At 46.3% G+C, this 11829-nt stretch overlaps 1 pseudogene; it reads right to left on the bottom strand.

The window, feature by feature from the left end:
• Positions 1–518: 518 nt before the first annotated feature.
• LOC132225951 (fructose-bisphosphate aldolase A-like) lies at positions 519–11215 on the bottom strand (annotated as a pseudogene).
• Positions 11216–11829: the final 614 nt, after the last annotated feature.

Genomic DNA, 11829 nt, shown 5'->3' with positions numbered 1-11829 from the left:
TCTCCTTAGTGCTGTTCAAGATTAGCAGATTGGCTGAAGCGCTCTGAGGCCCGCCTCATGCTGCATGGATGGAGTGTAAGGACCCATCGAGGCTTGTCCTGTATTCTCAGGGAGGGGCCTGTGTGCAGCCCTGGGGTGGGAGGCCAGCTGAATGCCTAACAGCAAACACAGGGATGACAGACTCCTGCCTCTGAAATGTGGTTGTCTCGTCCTTAAGAAACAACCAACAGGCGAGCAAATCAGCTAAAAAGTCAGAAAGCTGGAACATCACCAAGTTTATAATTATGCTTGTTAATCAATAAAAATAGGTGAGGTGAAGTGAGTTTGGTGTGAGGGTCACTTTCCATATAACCAGTGGTGAGGTAGCAGAGAAGTAGCGCACCTCAAACATTCTGGAAAAGTCTTACATCTGTCAAAAAGAGCCCAAGAGGTTGTGCCTGACCGTATTGGCCTAGGTCAGTTTGCAACCTGGACAGTTAAACTGTCAGCCTAGAATCATTGAAGCCACCACCAGTACTTCACAGAAGGCAGGCTGAGGGGAGGATCGCAGGCTCCATGGTGGGCACAATGCCATTCTGCTGGCAGATTCTGGCGCTACTGGCCAGAATGTCCGTGTTTTCCATGGCGGCGAGGGTTGACAGGGTGTGTTCACCAATCTTCAGCACATAGCACCACTCGGCAAAGTCAGCTCCATCCTTCTTGTACTGGGCACAGCGCTCAGACAGCCCATCCAGCCCTTAGGTAGTAGTCTCTGCCAGGGGTACCATACCCTTGTCCACCTTGATGCCCACAGCACCACCCTTGGATCTGATAACTTGGGGGAAGGGATGCCCATCATCTGTCTTCTGATAGAGCATCTCATGGAAGAGGGTGACACCCCAATACAGGGGCTCTTGCAGTCATCGGCCGTCACCAGTAGCTGGCAGGAGAAGCGTTGGTCTCCTTGGGGTTCTCAGTGCCAATGGACTGCAGCCATGTGGCAATGCTCCCAGTGGACTCATCTGCAGCCAGGTGCCCTTGCTCAGAGCCATGATGCGGTGAGCAAAGTCAGATGCCTCCTCCTTTTGCTCTGGGGTCAGCCCTGGGTATTGGTAGGGCCTGGTGCCAGTCAGTTCCTGGCCCAGGAGAGAGGCGGGTTTACGTGGTGCAGCAGTGGAGGGCAGCGGGCTGGCGAGTGGACTCTGGATTTAATTCTTGTTCCGGGTCAGGTGGAATCTTTTCAACGACTCCAATGCGAAGGCTTCTGCAGATGTCTTTAAAATAGTTATATTCTTGCAAATGTATTCTACACTACCCAGCCCTCAAATCTGTGATATTTACATAACTCAGATGTCTGAGCTGGGGGGTGTGCCACTGATTAAGCGTTGAGGAATTTAGACTTTGAGACTTACAGCAATGATTCCCGTATCCTTAAAAATCCTTGTTATGTACATAGACTGCATTGCCTGGATCTCTCTGGGGACTTATTATTTCTGTAATATTCACTAATTCCACCCATTTTTCTATCCATCAACAACATACCTGGTCTACCATTTCTCATCAATAGATCCCTGCACCAGTTTGGGTCAAAGGTGAATATTTGTATTACACAGTTATTAGCTGCTCAGTGGTGTGCTGGCTAATTGGGAGGAAGCCCTGACTTGTAGCATTTGCCAGTGTCTGTGGTGTTAATATTCCCACCATATAATGTCAAGCTACCGATGTTTAACAACTGTCTCGCAAAAGTCCTAAAGACTTACCAAAGAGCACCCCATTGGAGCTGTGTGACCTTTATCAATTTATTTAATATCCTTGGGCTTATTTCCTTGTCTGCAAAATGTGGATATTATTAGTGCCTACTTCCTGGGGAGGGTGTGAATATTAAACAAGCTGACGGGTGAACGTGCTAGCCAGTGCGATTGTATGCACTCAATAAGTAATGGTTGCAATCATTGTTACAGTTTACAAACACCTGATTATATCTGATGAATTAAGCCCCAAACAAACAAAATACTGCCCTCCATCTCCTATTAAGTTTGTGGATTTCCACAGATTCCCAGATAGGTGGGTCATGTATAAGTCATTTTGCTGCATATGAGTCTTTTCTGAGTAGGATCTGGTTCACTTTCATTTAGCAAACGATATTTCTATAATTGCATCAAGAGTGTCCTGCTAGTATATTGTTGGAGTTTCAGGGCTTTGTCATCTAAAAAAAAAAAAAAAATCTTTTGCTTTTCATGATTCAAAAAAAGCACACCTTCTTGAAGGCTTGAAAAATGTCCCTTCTGATTTTCACTTTCATATCCAGAAGGGACTAAATTATCCCCGGCTCCTTTGTACTTCAGAGGGAACAGAAATGGACTTGCCTGCTTAATGCAGCTAATAACATAGCACACTTTGCTGTCAAACAGCTTTATCGATTGGCAGCACTACCTGTGAATGCCCTACCTGCTGCCTTTGGAAGGTATATTAATGGCCAGCTCCTGAAATTCTGGCAGAGGCAGCGTCTGAGTTAATGGTTTCGGTGAGAGCTTCTAAAAAGTCTAGGGGAGGAGTTATAATCTTTCATTTTCATAATGAAGTGTCAAGATGTGTCTGGCCGCATGGTAGAGAAGACCTAACAATGGCTGGGGCAATCAAGACATTTAGTCATCTCGCACAACAAGATTTCTGCAATAGGCAGTTCCAGGTTGGTGCAGGGGCTCACTGATGACTTCCCACCTCCCCTCTGTCATCCTCATCATGTTCCCTTTGATCTTCGGCTGGTTGCCTCATGGTTGCAACCTGGCTGCTGCAGCTCCAAGCATCTCCTCCTTATACAACCATGTCCAAGACAAGAAATGAGGAAGGGAGAGTGGTAGGAAACTCTTTCCACTTTTATCAGGAAGCAAAACATTTCCTGGAAGCCCCTGAACAGACCTCTTTTCGTATCTCATGGGCCAGAACATGGGCTCATGGCCACCTCCAGCAGCAGTATCTGGAAAATCACAGTAGGTCACCATGTTGGTTTAGAACCACTCATGATATATCCCCTGGAGCTTGGGGAGGAGTCCTTACTCCCTGAACTCAAGGGCTCTGCACTTCATATCAGAGCAAAACTCAAGTTCAGGGTTCTATTAATAAGGAATGGGGGTATGGAGGGGTGGGGCAATATTTGTCACATGTAATGATTAAATGTCACATGTATGACCCGCACATGTTAAATTTGACTCTATGAGGCGGGTCAGGTAGACGAGTGGACACCTGATCCTGCCTGCCTGATGTCCATTCCTCTTTCTTCTGTTGGCCTAACCTTCATTCTCCTTTGGAGAATCGCCTCTGCCTGACCCCGGGAACACATGCAGTGGGTGGAGACACTCAGGGCTCAGGTGACCCTGGCTGATCAATTGATCAGCTCCCTCCGCCTCCTGCCCAAAGTGATTATTTCAGGGATGGGCACAGGACTCAATCTGGTTCTATGAGCCTCAATCCTAGGAGATTTTTGGTAACTGTCGGTGAAGATTGGATTTCTTCAGGGGTTACTGGGAGGATGTGGGTGTTGCCCTCTGGGGGGCGGGGGGGGGGGGAGAGTTGCTTGCCTGAGAGGAAAGCAGGCCAAGAAGTGAAGAAAGACAGGTTGCTGCCAACATTGTCTGAGTGCCTGATTCCAACTGCGGCTCGTCTTCTCAAATTCACACACACGAGCCATTATAGTTCTTCTTTTGCTTTTACCAGTCTGTGGGGTTTTTGTCTGTTGTCATAGAAATAGCCCTAAGTTACCTTCTATGTGAAACTTTCCTGACCTCCTGACAACTCCTCTTTTATTTTTGACTGCACTGACCTCAGACCTCAGGCTCTTACTGCTTTGCATTGCTTTATTCTTTACTAGAGGCCTGGTGCACGAATTTGTGCATAGGTGGGGCTCCTCGGCCTGGCTGGCAATTGGGGCTGATCAGGGCCATCTCATCCAGTCCCTATCGGGGCGATCAGGGCAGGAAGGCCTGGGGGTGGGGGTGGAGGGGCCACAAGAGGTTAGCTGGCTAGGGGTGGGGGGTGGGGACCATGGGAGTTTGGCTGTGGGAGTGAACTGACCACCTGGGGGCAGCTCCTGCATTGAGCGTCTGCCCCCTGGTGATCAGTGCATGTCATAGTGACTGGTCGACTGGTCGTTCAGTTGTTTGGTCGCAGTGGTCGCTTAGGCTTTTATATATATAGATGTATACAGATTGCAAAGCTTCTCGTGGCAAGGACTGTAGTAGCCAAGAGCAGGGATGCTGGAATCCTGACTCTGCTGTTTCCGGGTTGACCACTCTGGGCAAGCTGTTCAACCTCTGCAGTCCATGGCTTTCTCATCTGTAAAATGGGGATGATAACAGCTCTGTGTGTATTAGTTTCCTGCAGCTGCTGTAACAAGCTACCACAAATGCTTATGAAGCTTCTTCACACAGCCATGAGGGATGAGTATGCCCCCACTGTACCTGCACCTCGTAGCAACCAATGGAAATGTGAAAAACTCAAGGATGGCCACTTCACTTGGCTGAACTGGCCAGAGGCCTTGACCCAGCCCTGTGAGATGAAGCTACTTGGAAAGGAAGATTCCGGAGCTCACTCTGCCACCTAATCCATCCCCACCCCCACTTCCAGGCCAAATCCTGAGCGGGGTGGGGAGCTGGAGTTGGGTTTCCGGGGATTGGAGGATTGCGTCCCACCTAGCTCTGGAATCACACAGAGTGACATTCTCATTCAGGGACAGCCCAAGGTTGGATTACATCCCTAGCAAGTCTGCTGAGGGGAGAGCACAGAGGCCCTTTCAGAGGAGAAAGGCATTAAGAATGCAACACCAAGATCTTGATTTATCACGTTCACTTTTACCTGTCAGTCTCCTTGGATACGCCTCTCAATTGCAGGGTGCGGGTTTCGCTTAGGCATTCTGCTCACAGCCCGGGCTTGGTAGCTGCATAATTAAACGGAAAAGAGCCACCCAAGGAAGCTGGAGAAGGATGACTGCTCTCAGAGTCGGGGGAGAGGAGGGGTTGGGAGGAACCTGGAGGACTCAGGGTCTCAAAGGGGTCGCAAAGCAAACCACTGCTCTTGGCCACATCTTCCCACTGAAGCACCAGGTGTTCGTTGCCTGCAGAAGGCCGGGTTCATCAGAACTCCCTTCTGACCTTCATTATTGAGGAGGTGACACTGGATGCGTGCACAGGTCCGACCAAACGACTTAATCCATACGTGCCCTCTCTCACTCTGCATGAGGCTGACTCACCTGCCTGGGGCCGGGAGGGTGAATGCAGGCTGGACCATCATATGGGGCTGAATAGTGTGACCTGGTTTAGAAGTGGGGTCTTTTGCAGAGGTGACTGGTTAAGATGAGGCCCTACTGGATTAGGGTGGCCCCCAATGCAACGACTAGTGTCCTGATAAAGAAGAGAATAGGACACAGACACACAGATGAAGGCTCCGAAGATGGAGGCAGACATGGAGCGATGCAGCTACAAGCCAAGGAATGCCAGGGTTTCTAGCAGCCCCCGTAGCTAAGCAATAGGCACGCACCAGATTCTCCCTCATCTCCAGAAGGAGCCAACCCAGCGAGCACCCTGATTTCAGACTTCTGGCCTCCTGAACTCTGAGAGAAGGAATTTCTGTTGTTTTAAACCCCGAACTGGTGGTCATCTGGGACGGCAGCCCCGGGAAACTAACACAAGGTCTCGGACTGATGTCAGGCTACGGAGTGAGAGACAGCGGAGGGGCAGAGCTGGAAGGCCCTGGTCCTGCCCCAGCTCACCAGGATGATGAGTCACTTTGGCGGTCCGACGGGGAGCCCAGAGTGTGACCCCAACCAGCTCATTCATGTGGAGACTTGAAGCGAGCTGCGAAGTGTCGTCCCCTGACAGCACCGCTAATAAAAACCACACCATTGGAGCAAAGCCTTAATTAAAGCTTTCATTCTGGCCGAGCTGGAGTCCTTCTGTAATTAACTTTTATTCTTTCCTCTCTCTCCACTTGTCAGGAAAACAAGCATGCTTATCTCAAGTACTTAATCAAAACACAGCCGTGTCCATAACCACGTACAGATGTTTTTATCTGCTGATTAGCATGTAGGCTGTGGGTCTTGAGAATAGTGACTGCAGCTGCTCAAGATGACATGTCGGAGACTTTAGTGAACCCCCTTCAGATGGGTTCATGGGGCTAGAATTTCTAAGGCAGGAAAGGCCACTAAGAAATTTATCTCTTCAACCGTAAGAGCATTCCATCAAACAGAGCACATATTTGCCTCGAAAACTGTACTTAATCAAATTTCGCTTCTGTCCAAGCCAGTCTGAGGGTGGAGCCAACCCAAGGTGATGCAGAGCAGAGCAATGGATCCTGGTGACATTGCCTGACGCCTGGATGAAGCTGTGCCTGAAGCCATCCCTGCCGACCAGCTTCTAAAAATATTGGCCCTCATAAGCCTCAGGTCATAGCACTTTATGTAAAATATCCAACTTGTTTCTTTAGTTCCAATAACTGGTGGCCTTTTCCCTTCTCTTCCTGTTGGCAGTCATCCTTGTGTGTTTATCATGTAACTTTGTGTTGGTATCCTTTGTTGTAGTTTTAATTGACCCAGAATATTTTTTATGTCTCATTCTTTCTTTTACTTTTTTTTTCCACTGGGTGCCATGTTTTTAAGGTCCACACATGATGCTATGGGTACCATTTTGCTAATTGATTCTCATTATTGCGTGCTTCTCCCTGGTGTATATTTATTACAGTTTACTAGTATATATCTGTTCCCCTGCCACAAAACACTGTGATGAACATGCTGTGTGTGCGCCCTGTGGATCTATGTAAGAATTTCCTTGGGTCCTAACACTAGCAGTGGGATTTCTGGGTCCCGGGGGAGGGGGAGCACTTAATTTGACTATGTAATGCCTGATTTCTCTCGGTAATGGGTGACTCAGTCTACACTCCCAGAAGCAGTGTCTGAGGGTTCCCATATCTCTATTTCTCCTCCCACCCCCAGGCGCTTAGCATTTTCCAGTTTTTTAATTTTCGCCAATCAAATAAAAGTAAGGTAACATCTCATGCTTTTAGAATTGGCATTTCTCTGATTACTAATAATTTTGAGTATCTCTTTATATACCTATCAGTAATGTGGGTTACCACTTCTATAAACTGCCCATTTCCATTTGTTCATTTGCGAGGGTTCCTTATATATTATAAATATCACCCCCTTGTTGGTTTCAGAAATTGAAACTATTTCCCCCTTTCTTTCATCTGTTCATTAACTTTGTCCACAGTGTCCTTTGTGGATAATAAATCCTTAATTTTAATATAATCATGGTAGGCAGAACTCTAACGGTGTCTCCCCAGAATTCCTGCCTCCTAATTATCTAATGAAACACTAATAGAGGTATTGTAGTGAGGGGACTCTGCAGATGTAATTAACATTAAGGACAGTATTAGTTTATTCTGGCTACTATAACAAAATAGCAGAGACTAGGTGGCTTATAAATTTCTGTTTAAAAGAAAACAGAAATTTCTGTTTATAAGAAAACAGAAATTTATTACTCACAGTGCTGGAGGCCGGGAAGTCAAAGATCAAGGTGGGGGCAGAGCCGGTGTCTGGGGAGACCCACTTTCTGGTGTATAGGGCACCTTCTAGCTGTAACCTCACAAGACAGAAGGGCAACAGAGCCCAGCGGGCCTCTTTGTAAGGGAGCTAATCCCATTCATGAGGGATCTGTTCTCATCATCTAGTCATCCCCAAATGACCACCCTCCTAATACCATCATCTTGGCTGGGGGTTTGTGATTTTCAACATACGAGTTTTGGGAGGACACAGACATTAAGAGCGTAGCAGGATTGTCCTGGACCATCTGGTTGGGCCCAGTCTGGTCACTTGAGCCCATAAGGGCAGAGGCATTTCTTTGGCTGACATCGGAGAGATGCAGGAGGAAAAATGAAGGCGACGGGAGGTCAGAGGGATTTGCATCCTGAGAAGGACTTGACTGTGTGTTGCTGGCTTGGAAGGCAGAGGAAGGAGTCTCAGATCCAAGGAATGGGTGTGGCCTCTAGGAGTTGAGAAGGACTCCTGGGCGGCTGGCCAGCAAGAAAATGGGAGCTCAGCCCCACCACTGCCTAGACCTGAACTTTGTCAATAACCTGAGTGAGTCTGGAAGTGGATTCTCCCCCAGGACCTCCAGGTAAGAGTCCAGGCCAGCCTGGTGGGAACCTGGGCCACGTACCAGCTGAGCTCACTGGGCTTGGGACACAGAGCTGGGAGGTAACAATCAATGGGTGGCAGGCGAAGTCGATAAATTTGTGGTAACTTGTTATGGCCATGATAGGAAACTAATATACTAGTAGTAGTCAAATCTATCGATCTTCTGTCTGAGGGCTTGAGCTTTTGGATTATTTTTTAAGTCCCTCCTCACCTCTATGCGTGTAACATTCTTATGGGTAGGGCAAGAGGTGGAAGGTGATTGCCCCAAGAGTGAACATTGTTTTTCAAGGGAGTGAAAAAAGTAACACTCTTTGTAATTAAAGTACAGATATACATACAATATCTAAACAGAAAATTGGTATAACTGTGGTATTAAAATTTCCCTGTTGTGAGCAAGCGGGGGGAGGGGGGGTCATAATTAGGAAAAAAAATGTCTAAGAAAGCTCCTTAGGAGGCAATAATAGAAGAAAAAGTTGGAGAAACACTGACTCATGTCATAATGATATTCTTTATTTTTTAAAATCATAGTTTTATCTTAAATATTGAGGTCTTTAACATATGTAGAATTTTTAAAAAAAAATATTTTATTGATTTTTTTACAGAGAGGAAGGGAGAGGGATAGAGAGTTAGAAACATTGGATGAGAGAGAAACATTGATCAGCTGCCTCCTGCACACTCCCCACTGGGGATATGCCCGCAACCAAGGTACATGCCCTTGACTGGAATCGAACCCGGGACCCCTCAGTCCGCAGGCCGACGCTCTATCCATTGAGCCAAACCAACTAGGGCAACATATGTAGAATTTTACTGAGTTCTTCTAAAAATACCTATATAAAATTTTTACTGGAATTGCATTGAATTTATAGGTTAATTTGAGGGAGAACTGACAACTTTATAATATTAAATCTTCTCATCAAGAGCATAGAAATCCACTTCACTTATTCAGTTCATCTTCTGTACCTTTTATTAGGTTTTTAAGGGTTTCTCCATAGAGGTCTTTGTGTATTATTTGTTATTGCCAGGATACTTTAAAATACCTGTGGAGCTGAGAATGGTGTCTTATTTTTGATGCTGTATTTACTCAAATCCAAGATGCCATCAATGTAAGATGCATCCCAATTTCAGAGACATTAAAATGTGAAAAAAATGTGTTTGAAAGTTATATTTTTCTATTGATTTATTGCTGGTGTAGAGAAATGCTGTTGATTTTTTATGGGCTAATCTTGTATCTGGTAACATTGCTGATAAGTCCTAATAATTTGTTTGTTGCGCCTGTTGGTTTTTCTGGGTAAATGATGAGCGTTTTATCTCTTCCCTTCCAATGTTTACACTGTTCCCTTCTTTCTTTATAGCTCTGGCTGTGACTTGTAGTACTATGCAATCATTAGTACTGAGAGTCGATTGTGGACTTTCAGTTAATGGGGCAATAGGTTATTTTTTTTAAGTCAGCATGCTTGGGTTTTACAATCTAAGAACTGTGACTGATATAAAGTAGTTTCTTCAAGGATACAGAGTGCAGAACTCTAGCCAATTGTTGAAGGAATCCAGATTTTTCAGTCATCTATCTTCACGCCACCTGGTACAAATGGAGTGGCTTAGCACCACCTTGGTCTGTGGATGAAGGCAAATTCTTTTAGAAAGGTGTGTGGCAGGAAGAGAATAATTGGTGGGTTTAGTGGAGTGAGAATAATAATTAAGATAATTACAAAGATGATGATGATCCTTTCATCTTTATGACTATAAGTTTTCAAAGTAATCCTTTATCACATTTGATTCTTGTGACAGTCCTGTGAGGTGGTAGGAAAATTATCATTCCCACCCAGCCTGCTCGTGAAACTAATATAGTGGTTGAGTGTTGACCTATGAACCAGGAGGTCACAGTTTGATTCCCAGTCAGGGTACATGCGGAGGTTGTGGGCTCGATCCCCAGTAGGGGGCATTCAGGAGGCAGCCGATCAATGCTTCTCTCTCATCATTGCTGTTTCTCTCTCTCTCTCCTCTGCTTTCCTCTCTGAAATCAATAAAAAAAAAATTTTTTTTTAAAGAAAAGTATCATTCCCTTCATTTTCTACATGGGGAAAGGAGATCATTACTTTCTACTTGGGTCCATGGATAGTTTCTGATAATTCTCCTATAAGGGTTGGAGCAGCTGGGCAGAGGGGTAGGAGGGCCCCTGAATCAAGTCAAGTAGAGTTGGGGAGGGGGTGTTGCTTATTCAAGACAATCTTGATCAACAACTGGAAAGTACAGCAGTGGTCCAGCACACCAAGAAGACCCCAGATGACAGGCCAGGGCCGTTTGATAAGGAAAGAGCCGGTCACCTAAGATGGCGTTTGGAATCTCAGACAATGGCAGAAATGCTTGGCTCAGGTGAAGAACCCCAAACGAGAAGATGTGCGATGTCAGAAAGAGTTTTGGGTCTGAGTGGGAAAGGAGGTCCAGATGAGTGCTTCCGATGTAAGACCGAACCAGAACTTCTACACGAGAGTCCTAGGCAGCCCCGTTCTGTGAGAATTCGTAACTGATTTTAAAAAACACCCACCACCAACACACACGTTATGTTTAGAATTTTATGTCTGTACTATGCTAGCATTTGCAATAAAAGACTGATGGAGCAATTTGGTTATTTTAAAGGTCCTTCAGCCCCCTGTTTCCACCAGAGAAAAGAATGAGTGGAGACAGGAGATTTATTACAAGAAACCCGCTTACGCAATTGTGGGACTGCCTAGGCAAGTCTGAAATCTGTGGGGCCGGCTGTGAGTTCTTTTTTCCTGGGTAAAGCCTCAGTTCTGCTCTGAAAGCCTTTCCACCGATTCAGTAGGCTCATCCAGGGTATCCAGATATTCCAGGAAAATCTTCCCTCCTTAAAGTAAACTTATAGTAAGTAATCACACCTACAGAATACCTTCACAGCAACACCTAGATTAGTGTTTGATTGGGTAACTGGGATCTACAGCTTAACCAAGTTGACACGAAACTCACCATCACAGCCCCTGTGCAGTGTATAGTTGAGTTGCCTTCATCCACTGAGTCATTCTCACTTGAGCCCATTGTCTCGAGACAGGGACGCTGCTGAACACTGGTGAGCTCTGGATGGCACGGAGGGGCACAGCGGGCTGGCGACATCAGCTTCTCCTTCCCAGTGACTTCCCCAACCTCCCTTACTCACTGCTGACTGGCTTATGGGGGCAAACACTCCCTACAGGTGTAATATCAGAGAGAACATTTAAGACTAATAAAAAGTAATTTTTACCACTGTGCCTCAGCCGTGGTAGATACTGCAAAACAGACTGTGTAGGTTAGAAGAGAGTTGCACTGTGAACTTTTTGCATTTGTCCAACCTTTTTGTACATTTGTCATGCCCTTGGCCTTTATATTGTATTAACATTCGTGTCTTATTCTTTTGAGAGTCAGGTGGCATGTTTCACAGGTCAGGTATGACGTGAAAGAGGAGGATTGGTCCAGGCCATGGGCAGCCTTGCTACGGTGAGGGTGGAGGATCACAGGTGAGACCTGGAACCGGAAGTCGGGGAGGAGCTAGTCTTCTGAGACCCTTCCTGCACCAGTCAGATAAGGGACACAGAGATGCTGTTCTTTACCGGGAGAGGCACTCATCAATGGGCTTTCACCGGCTGGGGAGCCGCGAGGTCCCGGCCCCCGTGTCT

The sequence above is a fragment of the Myotis daubentonii genome, chromosome 2, assembly GCF_963259705.1.
Source record: "Myotis daubentonii chromosome 2, mMyoDau2.1, whole genome shotgun sequence".
In the NCBI taxonomy this organism is placed as follows: domain Eukaryota; kingdom Metazoa; phylum Chordata; class Mammalia; order Chiroptera; family Vespertilionidae; genus Myotis; species Myotis daubentonii.
This window is presented reverse-complemented; position numbering and strand designations above follow the sequence as displayed.